The following is a 13,775-nucleotide window of genomic DNA, read 5'->3' on the forward strand; positions in this document are numbered from 1 at the left end:
GCAACTAAGTTTATTCGAATCTAGAACTGTCTCGAATTTTGACGGTTGTTGTCACAACTCGCACTTTGGGTTAGGAAATTTTGTCCATGTGTAATTAACTTTGGATGTATCTTGTAACCTTAAGTATAACTTTACACATGTTATTCATCCAAAAATGACAATTCGAATCAAAACTCACTTGTGCAAGCCCTAAACCTAATTCAATGCACTACATTCACTCAACTTTGGGTTGTAACCCTAATTTACCGGTTCAAACTCTTATTGGACCAGGATCCTTTTATTGGGCCTAATGGACCAATAAGCCCTCAAATTGGTTCTTTTCGGCTAAAAGTCCTCATTTGGGCCCAAGGTTTACCCACATTCACTAAGTAATAAATTTTTAGGCCATAAGACTCATCATGGGCCTTATTGGGCCGAAAACGATCTTCTTTAATTATAAGGGCCGAAAACCCATTTCTTTTATTCAATTGGGCCGAAAACTTGTATGTGGGCCCAATGGGCCGAAAATTTCTTATTGGGTTATACATTTTCGGATGTGATTTAATCTAAACCCAATGTTTATTCTTTCTTTCCTCCCTTCACCTTATTCTCGGTTGTATATATATATCTATATATATATATATATATATATATATATATATATATATATATATATATATGTAGAAAAAGGTGGAAATATAATTAATTCAAATTGGTGACACCTCACTAATGTTTAGTGGTAATCCAAGCAACTAATTCTCATCTTTCTAAGGCACTAGACCACCATGTAATAACCACTTACTCCTTCCCTATCTTCCTCTTCTTATTCTCGGTCATAGGGGCTCCCACCACCATCCTCACATCATCCACATTACACTAAATTCTATAAAAAACTCTCAAGAAACACTCTCACCTCCTCTCTCTAAAATTCGTGTGGGTGCTTGTTCTTCAAGGAGTTTTCTTTCAAGCTTCATAAAATAGGTAAGTCTTGGTTAAGCCCCATTGTTTTGTTTCAAGTCTATAGCAAGATCCTTGTTCTTACAACCTTATTTTCGTGTATAAGGCCCTAAAACCACCCACATCTTCAAAATCTCTTCAATATAGCAAGCTAAAACCAAGAATCACCTCTCATTTTTTCATCAAAACCGATCCATTACTCAAGGTGAGTTCATACCACCTTGTTTTTGGTTTTTACTATGTTTTGGGGGAGGATACAAGTTGCTTTTGTGCTAGATCTATGTATTTATGCATGTATATGTGTGTTTTCATGTTATATATTGTGATTATGTTATGAAAACATGTTAAATCTTCACCAAACTTGAAATATCTACTAAACTTGGTGATGTTTGTAACTAAACCATCTTATGTGACTTACTATGAAGTTGAAAGGATTAAACATGTTAAGGATGTTTGAAAACTAAATAAACCTGTATAAGGGGCCATTTTTGACAAATAAACAAAAAGTGAGGTTTTTATGACACTTACGGTTTTGAGAGGACCAAAAGAGTCATTTTTAAATAAAAATGGCTCTTTATGATATTCACGGTTTCAAAGGGGCCAAAGGTGTTAATTTTCACAAAATAGACTTCTATTTGGGCGTTCACAGTTTTAATAGGCTAAATTTGTCAATTTTCACAAAAATGTGCCTTATCTAGAAATTCACGGTTTCGGGGGCCTAAAAGGTAATTATTGACTTTTTATGGATTAAATTGTCATTTTAAACAAACATGGGCCAAAAATGTAAATTTTCGGTTAAATGGGCGGACAATGTCATTTCTATTAAATTTGGGCCAAATATGTTATTTATACCAAAGGTGGGCTGAAAATGACATTTTGTTCAAAATGATATTACAAGATGAAGTCACCCAACCCCCGGACGTTTCCGCCGTCTGGTTCGGGGGTGTGACAGATTGGTATCAGAGCAATGTTTATAGTGAACTGACATATCTAATCATACAAGATATGCAAGTATAAATACATTGGGACTAAGATACTCTGAACAAAATAAAATACATACCTATGTGTGCATTATTACAATAATATGAACTAAAAGTTTTTGGAAGAATTGAACATCGCGATTAAACCCGGGCAGTTATGTAGTCGTATTGGGGGTAAATATAGCCTGATCAACTATATTTATTCAAAATACGACCAACATGTGCTAGGGAGTGATCATGGTGGGAAATGAATCTAGAAACTTACCATCCTCGTATCCAAAAAGTTTTAAGGAACTCAAACATAGGCAACTAAAATACTATAGGACCATTTTGGGATATCATATAACCGTCGCACATACACTTTCTACGCGCTTCTCACGCCTCCATGTTCGGAAAGGCAACATGGCTGAATCTCACCACGAAAACCCCTATTACCCTGCCGTAGTGACCAACAAATGGATCGAGGAAGAACCAGGAGAGGTTCATGAAGAAAACCTATAAGTGGGTCCTGAGGAGTACCTGGAGATGGACTATGAGGGAGACGATTTCGATGAGGAGTCAGACGAGGATGAAGGCGACAGAGGAATCTTTAGCGAGCCTTACCCATCGGGAGCAATACCAATCCAGCCCGCAGAGCAGGAGGACCCCACCGACCGTCTACACTCCTTAGAGGAGGAAGTGATCACCCTAAGGCAACAACTCATTAAGGCTAAGGATAGGGCAACCTTAGCAGAATAGAGAACAGAAGAGGCCACTCGTGAAATGAGCGAAATGGCTCGGTGCCTGGTGCGCCACTTCGGCATATGAGAGTCACTACGCTACATGCACTACGTCTGAGGTTTATTATGTCTTCGTTACAACTAGTAGTCGTAAATCAAGAGAGGTGCGCCCTCCAAGAATCCATGTAATCCGAATTCAATAATTGTATTGATAGCCATATTCTATTATGATAAACTTAGCGTTCGTACAATGTCGATTTCTACTCTTACCACAAATACATCATCAGGATGTAGGTCGAAGCATTTAGAATCATACAACCACACGTGAAATTTATATGCGAATATAAATAGATGAATACAACTAGAACTGACATTGGTTACTCACGCGCGTGTTTCTCCTCACGCAAAAGAATTATGTCCTCCCATGGAAACAACCAGCCAACCGGCGAAACACCGATCCTACAGATAGACTCCGCTACCTTGCAGGCTATAGTGACAGCTGATGTGACAGCTGTCATGGCACAATTCAACAACACAAAGGGAAATGAAAACGAAAAAGGTGTCAACAACTCCAAGTGTAGTAACAACCAAGGGCACCAACGAGGGGCTACCGATAGGAACACCCCCGACCACAAACCTAAGAGCAAGAAAAGAAAGTCCCGAAAAGAGAGGAAGGATAAAACAACACAAGAGACCTCGAAGAGACAACTGATTGTTGCGGTTCATACTGCAACAACACCTGCCACACCAGCACCAGTCCGTCAATACGACGGAACCCTCCCAAAGTGTAACAAGTGTAATTTTTATCACTATGGAGCATGCCGAAAGTTACACTGTAAGAATTGCAATAGGAAGGGGCACCCTACCCGTTCATGCAGGGCATCAGCGTGACCAATCCCCCAGACCCCCAACATCAGAAGGAGCCCGACCTGTTATGAGTGTGATGAATCTGGACACTTCAGGAGGGATTGTCCAATAACAAGAAACTTTGGCAGGGAAGGTAGAGTGCTGACAATCACTACAGGAGAGACCCTCCCGGAATCACCTATGAACAGCGGTACGTTTTACCAATAAAGATATTCAAAGGATTTAGTCAATAATTATAGATTACTCTATCGTCCGAACGAGTCATATCATTCGTAGAAAAATCAAGGGTCTTTGCAGGTGAGCTACGATGGCTTAGTGTATATATTAGGGTCATATATAATTAAGATTCTAAAGGTTTAGAGTGCGTGATACCGTTCTAACTCCTGTTCCTTGTGTGGTTGTGGATTTAGGACAAAGCCCTTTAGTCGACAGTCTTCCATTCTTAACTATACATGATCCATACCCGCCAAGCGATTATAGAGAGGCCTGGTGAGGACCATGTTATCAAAACCCATCGCTAATAATCAGAACACTCATACTACTAATACTCACTAAACGTGGTACAAAAATGTTCGCAATAGTGATAACAAGGACGAAACCGGGAACATTACAAACGTGTACATGGAACGCACTCTCATTCCGAACAACCATCCCTTCCAAATCAATCCAATATCTATTACAACAAAATCTAAGGAGCCCAACAGCATCACTTGACAGGGGCTGGCTTGATCCCCACCATACAAATTTCATGTAGAGACCCTACGCCTTAACCAATCGACTAATGAAATCCTTACAACTTATAAGGACAGATCCCCGAATCATCCCTGGCATCTAGACTCCTAAGTACCTATGTAAGAAATACCACGCTCATTCCTAGCCCATAATAGAGATAAGAAACGAGAAGCAAAGGACATCGAGGGTAACCTAGAGATTTATAATCTTTCCGAAATGGATTCTAGAAGTCATTTCGGAAATGTTACCTATACGTGGCAAGTCGAGTTTGAAAATTGACTCAACTCATGAAGTCATTTCCATAGCCAGACCACCTTGGACACTTAGTGCCAACAAAAACACCTAAGGCATCCGGTCAATGGAATGACCCAATAAGTATGAGAGTTATCAAACCAAGACTTGAACCTCAGAGAACGCCTATCCAACGCATAAAGAGGAAATGCTAAGTCTCCATAGGACCACTGACTACTAAGAATCAAACGAACCCATCCTCAAGGATCGATATCCCTTATCACGAATCGAAGACTTACTCAACCTGTCCTCAGAAACAGGCAAATATCAACATCCAACTAGTTCAGAATTCCGCAGTAAGAAACTCCCATGGAAACCTAAAAAGTATGAGGCCAACTACATCACACGACCTTAACCCTAGCAATAATAGTGTTCGCCTTAGGGTTTAGAGGCACTACTCTTGGGGCGTCAAGTACACGATCCTCATTAACCGTGACCATCAATTCACCTCCCCATATAGGACGTGAAGGCATAATACCTTTGTGTTGGGCTGAGATGACCAACACCCAACTAGCAAGAGGGCAAACACCGAACAACACTCTTACAGGCCCCGAGATCATTCGAGAAACGACAGAGAAAAATAGTTCAAATCAAGGCACGACCCCAAGCATCGCGAAACCGACAAAAGAGCTATGCTGATAAACGGCAAAAGCCTCTGGAGTTTCAAGTTGGAGATCAGGTGCTATTAAAGGTCACTCCCTAGAAAGGGATGATCCGATTTGGAAAGCGGGGCAAGCTAAAGCCACGATGCATCGGGCCGTTCGCGATTCTTGCCCGAATTGGTCTGGTGGCCTACAGACTACAACTACGCTCAAAACTTAACAACGTACACCCAGTATTCCACGTGTCAAAAATGAAAAAGTGCTTATCAGATGAAACCCTCGTTGTTCCCTTGGATGAGGTTGAGGTGAACGAGAATCTCCTGTTAGTCGAAGAGCCGGTTGAAATCATTGACAGGTAAAACGTACGAAACAAAGGCGCACCCCTATTGTGAAGGTTCGACGGAATGCTAAATGCGGACCAGAATTCACGTGGGAACGCGAAGATCAAATGATGTAACGGGGGGATGATGTCACAACTGGTATTTCGAGACGAAATTCCCTCTAACGGGGGGATGATGTCACAAATGGCATTTTAGGGTAGGAAATTCTGTCCATGTGTAATTAACTTTGGATGTATCTTGTAACCTTAAGTGTAACGTTACACATGTTATTCATTCAAAAACGAAAATTCGAATCAAAACTCACTTGTGCAAGCCCTAAACCTAATTCAATGCACTACATTCACTCAACTTTGGGTTGTAACCCTAATTTCCCGGTTCAAACTCTTATTGCACCAGGATCCTTTTATGGGGCCTAATGGACCAACAAACCCTAAAAGTGGTTCTTTTGGGCTAAACATCCTCATTTGGGCCCTAGTTGGACCCGCATTCACTAATTAATAAAATTTTAGGCCATAAGACTCATCATGGGCCATATTGGGCCGAAAATGATATTCTTTAATTATATGGGCCGAACACCCATTTCTTTTATTCAATTGGGCCGAAAACTTGTATGTGGGCCCAATGGGCTAAAAATTTCTTACTGGGTTATACATTTTCGGATGTTATTTAATCTAAACCCAATATTTATTCTTTCTTTCCTCCCTGCACCTTATTCTCGGTTGTATATATATATATATATATATATATATATATATATATATATATATATATATATATATATATATATATATATATATATATATATATGTGAAAAAAGGGGGAAATTTAATTAATTCAAATTGGTGACACATCACTAATGTTTAGTGCTAATCCAAGCAACTAATTCTCATGTTTCTAAGGCACTAGACCACCATGTAAGAACCACTTACTCCTTCCCTCTCTTCCTCTTTTTATTCTCTACCATAGGGGCTCCTACCACCATCCTCACTTCATCCACATTACACTAAATTCTCTCAAGAACTCTCAAGAAAGACTCTCACCTCCTTTCTCTAAAATTCGTGTGGGTGCTTATTCTTCAAGGTGTTTTCTTTCAAGCTTCATAAACTAGGTAAGTCTTGGTTAAGCCCCATTGTTTTGTTTCAAGTCTATAGCAAGATCCTTGTTCTTACAACCTTATTTTCGTGTATAAGGCCCTAGAACCACCCACATCTTCAAAATCTCTTAAAGATAGCAAGCTAAAACCGAGAATCACATCGTATTTCTTCATCAAAACTGATCCATCACTCAAGGTGAGTTCATACCCTCTTGTTTTCGGTTTTTACTATATTTTGGGGGAGGATAGAAGTTGATTTTATGTTAGATCTATGTATTTATGCACGTATATGTGTGTTTTCATGTTATATATTATGATTATGTTATGAAAACATGTTAAATCTTCACCAAACTCGAAATATCTACTAAACTTGGTGATGTTTGTAAACTAAACCATCTTATGTGACTTACTATGAAGTTGAAAAGATTAAACATGTGAAGGATGTTTGAAAACTAAATAAACCGTATAAGGGGCCAATTTTGAAAAATAAACAAAAAGCGAGGTTTTTATGACACTCACGGTTTTGAGAGGACCAAAAGAGTAATTTTTAAATAAAATTGGACCTTATTGATATTCACGGTTTAAAAGGGGCCAAAGGTGTTAATTTTCACAAAATGGGCTTCTATTTGGGCCTTCACGATTTTAATGGGCTAAATTTGTCAATTTTCACAAAAATGGGCCTGATTTAGAAATTCACGGTTTCATGGGCCTAAAAGGTAATTATTGACTTTTTATGGATTAAATTGTCATTTTAAACAAACATGGGCCAAAAATGTAAATTTTCGGTTAAATGGGCTGAAAATGTCATTTCTATTAAATTTGGGCCAAAAATGTTATTTCTATCAAAGGTGGGTTGAAAATGTCATTTTATTCAAAATGAGCCCTTAAATGTAAACTTTCGGTCTTAATGGGCCTAATGTGTCATTTTTACCAAAAATTATGCCTTAATTGTAAATTTTCGGCTTAATGGGCCAAGAATGTCATTTATACAAAAAGTGGGCCTTTTATGTCATTTTGGTAGATAATTGAGCTAAAACAAGCAATATAATAACAAATGGGCTAATTACATCATTCTCACTTTTATTGGGCCTTAGTGACCCATTTACATGCTTGATAGGTCCTATATACTCTTTACATGTTTCTTGGGCTTTGTTGACCCATTTACATGCTCGATGGACCTTGTATATATTGGGCCTTAGTGACCCATTTACATGCTTGATAGGTCCTCTATACTATTTACATGTTTATTGGGCCTTGTTGACCCATTTACATGCTCGACGGACCATGTATACATTCATTACATGTTTATTAGGCCTTAGTGACCCATTTACATGCTTGATAGGTCTTGTATACTCTTTACATGTTTATTGGGACTTTTTGATCCATTTACATGCGCGACGGACCTTGTATACACATTTCATGTTTATTGGGCCTTAAATATCATTTTACATACTTATTGGGCCTTGTGTTTTCATTACATGTTATTTGAGCCTTGTAGGCCCATTGATTTTATTATTGGGCCTCCCGACACATTTTATGTTAATCGGGCCAATAACAAACAATACTTAACACTTTGATAAAAACAAATGGTATTCTCATTACCAATGTTTTGAAATCAAATGCATACTCGAAACATTATTTTATCACGGTAAACAATGTGATACACTGTTCGTGTAAATTTAGTTAACGTTCTTGTGAGACGTTCTTTCATCCGTACCTACCTAGTGTACAACTTTAAGTCCTGTAGTTATAATAAGAGTCTCCTGGAGGGAGAGCGAGAGTTTGTGTGTAGATCTATACGGGGTTGACAGCCCCACACCTGAGCTGTTCGCTACAGCTAGACTAGGCCAGTCTAGGGTGATAAATATCTTACCTTAAACAAGTCGACGCCTGAAAAACGTCATGACAGGAAGATCAGTCATATCAAGCATGGTTATAACGACTCACATAGAGATTAACAAACACTGTACAAATTTACGGAATACATATACTATACTTTTCATACACGTACGAGCTATTCATTTCTATAATACTCGGGTCTTATGGTGTAAAGACGACAACTCTTCTACATACAGAAAATATCGGATTTTCCGGGGAACAAACACGATACCGTACATTGTACTTACAACAGAAAATATAGAAATTTCTGCAACACTCTCTTTATACACTTTCAAAATATGAACACACATGCTATAATACAATATTTGAAACAAAAAGCTCAAACAATTTTTGCGGAAAATATCGGATTTTCTGGAAGTTTACAAATGATACAAAACTTTTCTTACAAACATGCTTATGAACTCACCAACATTATATATGTTAACCGTTTTCAAAATAACTTGTATTCTCAAGGACTCGTTAGGCAGGTCGGTCGTCAAGGACATGTGGACTTTTGTTGTAATTTCCATCATACATTTAACATTTTGGCATGTAACTTTTGTGAAACAAATACAATGATGTAAAACCCTGGATGTTATATTATTGAATGTGTGATGATGATGTTGTCTTTGATTCAATTATATACACTGTAATGATATTACAAGATGAAGTCACCTAACCCTCAGACGTTTCCGTCGTTTGGTTCGGGGGTGTGACAGTTGTCACAATTAGGACGGCGGAATTCCAACCCGATGGTTGACAGGACCCATAGTATATTGGTATTCCAACCCGATTGTTGACAGGATCCATAGAATACAGGTATTCAAACCTGATGGTTAACTGGACCCATAGTATGTTGGAATTCCAACCCGATGGTTGATTGGTCATGGGGTATTCCAACCCAACGGTGGATTGGACCCGATATGCTGTTATTTATATATATTATCTATTTGTGTTGGTACTTTTGGGGGAACTCAGTAAGCTTTGTGCTTACAGTTTTAGTTTATGGTTTCAAGTACTTTAGAGAACCTTAGCAAGGCGATGGTGTGACCGTACACATCCTGATTTTATGTTGTTGATCTTGGGAGAATCTGGTCTTAAAAAATGTTTTGGAAACTATGGTTTTGTAAACACTTTTATTAGTCAATGAGTTGTTTTGAAAAGTTTAAAATTTGTTGTAATTTTTGGGGATGTTAGAAGTTAGTATCAAAGCCTTGGTTTAAGTGAATTGGAGGAACACTCGTGTGAATCCATTGTCAACCGAACGAAAAGGGTTTCAAAAATACTTTTCAAAATAAGGTTTAAAAAATAATTTTCAAAGTTGCTTTCAAATAACCAAAAGAGGATGCGATGTGTATGATCAGCTGGAGCCAGTAAGTTGACCCCAAATTACCACATTGTTACTTGATATTGTGATATGATAGAACTTCATGCTAGTGATAGGCTAGGGATCTTCAGGAATTGCATGATAGAATTTCCTATTATATGATGCCTGATAGCTTTGGAGGACTTTTTATGTATGCGATGAAATTGACATCATTACTATTGTCGCTTAGTGTGTGCATCCTAGTTATACATAATAAAGATACTATAGCCTGAGAATGTTTGATTTAGCTATATTTCGTGTTCTTGTTTGATTAAGGGCTTACAGTAGACTCAAGTGTTCGAGGGTCTATGGTATACATCATTTTGTATGATTAGCATGCACGAGTGGCTGCAGGATTGGTGGAAGTTTCATGAGTAGGTGCAGTTCATAGCAGGTCAGTGTGAGGAATGATTATCCACTCTTGATAGAGTGAGGACAGGATAAGGGTATATCCTAGATGCTTGGGGCTAGAGGTCGGGAATTTCGTATGAGGATCTACCTGATTTTATTGTATCTTAGTGCAAGTCGACTCAACTGCTCGAATGTTGCTTGCTTCGTGCTTTGTAGTACTCATATTGATGTGAGTTAACTATCAAATGAATACATTAAATTACATGCTAAGATGGTTAAAGAATCTTAGAGTGAAGGATTTGGTCCTATTGCGCAACTCTTGTCTAAGTCTAACCGTTGTAGGGTTGAGTTCTTTTGTCGAAAGATTATTTAAGCTTTGTTGCATGTAATTGTATTCTTGAAGTGGTTAGCTGACATTAGTATGGGTTCTTCAGCAGCAGATGGTAGGGGAGGTGGGGGAATCCTAGGAGAGCCTAGGAAATATTTTAGTGCGGGTGTTTCGCTGTTAAGCAGGTTTTGGGAGTATTATTATTAGTAGGTATTAGAGGACCTTAGATGATTCTTGAGGAAAGTATGGATAGGTGTGGAAGGTAGTATTTGGCCTGTACTACTGGAAGAACAAGATCCATACTCGAATCAAGTAGAGTTTCGGGGATTCTAAGGGCTGTCGGCATAGATAACATGGATTGAAGCCATGATTCGTGACAATGGTTCTGTATCTATTGAACTTTTGCTTTATGGTAACTCAGGAATGAGGATGGGTCTGTTAATTGTTTTGGGGCCCTAGTGGCGATATCGGTTTGGGTTGAATGGTGCAGACCTTGATGAGTTTGTTAGCTTTGACGTCTCGAGGGTTTTGCTCAAGGCCGTGCATTCAAGTCGCGGGACTCAAGAAGGAAGTGATTGCTATGATCTTCTTGGGGATTGCAGCTGGAAGTGTGTGGTTGATTGATGGATTGGAATGTCGCTATCTCTAGCGGGGATTTGCCCTTTTAGCATTCGAGTTCGAAGAAGGACTGAGCAGGCTTGTGACTTCCAAAGTTGGGATGTAAAACCAACTTGGGGCCATTTAGTTGCAGTGTTCGACAGCAGTATGCTAGCATGGGAATGCGTAGGAGGGTTGAGGTGGTATGGATGCTTAGTGACGTGATCATGGGTTTGTTTTCCTTGGGTATAGGAAAGTCAGGTACCAGATTGATGATTGGGAATTTCATAGGTCTTAAGCTGAAATCCAAAATTCTCTTTGGATTTTATTGGTCATTGTCTAGAAGATCATCCTGAGTGTGTTATGCATTCCAAGAGTCAGGGAAGGTTCGTGCTTAGTTGAGCCGGTTTGAGACATGGTTGGTTTCCACACCAGTAGGTTGTAGTTTGAATCCTAAAGGGGGGAGAACTGAGTATTCTTCTTGGAGGATTATCGAGTTGTTCGAGTTCGTGATGTTGGAAGATGGGTCATAAGGATCTGTGGTGCGGGTATGTGGAATTTCAGTTCAGGATTTGGTCGAGGCATGGGTGTGCAGTAAGTGGCGATCGAATGCATCTGTTCAGGAGGTGCATGGGTTGTCTCTCAGCAGAAAGTAGTTGGTCAAGAGCTCGTTGTATATATTGGTTCCTTTTGCGGGTTCCAATGAATAATTAAATAGTTGCTAGGATCACTTGGGTTGAGTATCGGTTACAGAGGGAATTTTCCAGGTCGTTGTTTGGATTGCTCTTTTCAGTTTAGAGTGGGTAGATGTCGATCGGTAAATCAATTCCAGAGACGAATATGTTCAGCTCCGCATGGGTTTTGGTTCTCTGGATTAAGTGTCAATGTGTTCTCGACCATTGGGCACTTCATGCATCATCAAAAAGGAGATTCATCAGAAGTATTGGACTGTTTCAATTGAAGTTCAACGTATTATTTGACATATCATCACGTTCGACTCGAGTTTTGATGATGTTCTTGGTTATTGAGAGTCTAAAATTTAGGGTTAGTGATTGGATCGACCTGACTAGAGCCTCAACAACATTTGTAGATGAACTCCAAGGTTTTAGTGAGATAGTTACTTATTGATAGGATCTGTTCAGTCTCAATCAATTTTGGGATCTTGTTTCGACCGATCATGAGGATGCCTTCTGTTAATGATTGAGGTTTGTAGTTTCGATAGAACTCTGGTATTTCTTCCTTTTTTCGGAATGAGGTTATGGGTACCCTAAAGGAGTGCATTGTTGTAAATTCATTATATTGCCGAGACGGGTATTTATGGGTTGGTCAAGATATCATTGGAGCGCTTGGTTCGAATTATATGCATGGCTCTCTTTGAGTTATAGCCTTTGAATTTGATCAAGAGTGTGACCGTTTATCCTATTGTCGTGTCATGTGTGACCATGAATTCGTAATGTTATGCATTGGTAGCGGCTTGTTTCTGAAAGGAATTGTGCGTTGTAAGATTATGGCATCATTGTGCTCGGTTAGCTTGGAGTGGGACGTTTCTTAGTCCCTGCAAGGTGATGCAATGAGGTGAGTATATTTAGGCCCCGGGGTGCAGGGCGAATGATGAAATGTTGACAATATCGGTGTAAAATCGGAAGCATTCAAGACATAGGCAGTAGGCCCAGTGATCATGATTGTTCAATTCTCCTGCTTGTGGTACTTTCATTATTGGCACGTTGATGGAAGTCGGGAGACTCACAAACCAGTTGGCTTGTATAAAATGAGTAGTTAAGGGTTGTTGGGAGTATTAGTCACGTAGCAGAAAGTCTCTGCGGAAGGTATGCATTATAAATCCCGTTTGTTCGCATGCTGTTAGTAGGGGTTTGACTATCAAGGTTAGGAATCGGTTATGAAGTCTCGAATCATAAAGTTCTTTGTGACTATCTCGTGTGTTTTGTGAGGTGGGGGTATGCCTGAGCTGATAGGGGTTGGATGTAATGTGAAATTTTTTGGATTGATCATCTTTGCTTGTAAGAGGAGTGGTTGGAAATGACATGTCAGGGAGTTAAGGGTTTATTTGAGGTTTTGGACATCTTATGGATTTGGATTTAGATGAAGTTCACGATCGATATGTTTTAAGTATCCTTCCTACATGTTTTGGTGGTGTCCCCAGTCAGGGACTAGGGGTAGGTTCATGAATGGATGCTCATCAGTCTTAAGGTTAGGTTTCTGAGAATAGACCGATAGGTTCCCAGTTTCGGGAAGTATCCTGATGGGGGCGGTTTGTGGTCGTAGTATTGGGAGTTCCTGGTTTATGTGGTTCTCTCAGAAACCTGGTGGATGGACCAAGTGTGAGAATGGTAGTCTTAGCGGTGGTTGGGGATTCTTATATCCCAGTTTAGTGAATGAATGCCATGAATTAGAAGATTTCAGGTGAAATGCAAGTGTAAATCTTTGGATCTCAGATTTTGAGTTATGCACCGAGTTTGTTTTTGTTTTTGGTCGAGACTCGCGTTGGAAGTGGATTATATATATATATATATATATATATATATATATATATATATATATATATATATATATATATATATATATATATCTATATATATATATATATATATATATATATATATATATATATATATATATATATATATATATATGCAAGATCTTACCTCAAAAGGTTATGGATTTAGGAATTTTTGT

This window comes from Lactuca virosa, chromosome 3 (genome assembly GCF_052849685.1).
Source record: "Lactuca virosa cultivar CGN04683 chromosome 3, Lactuca_virosa_CGN04683_v6, whole genome shotgun sequence".
Lineage (NCBI taxonomy): Eukaryota > Viridiplantae > Streptophyta > Magnoliopsida > Asterales > Asteraceae > Lactuca > Lactuca virosa.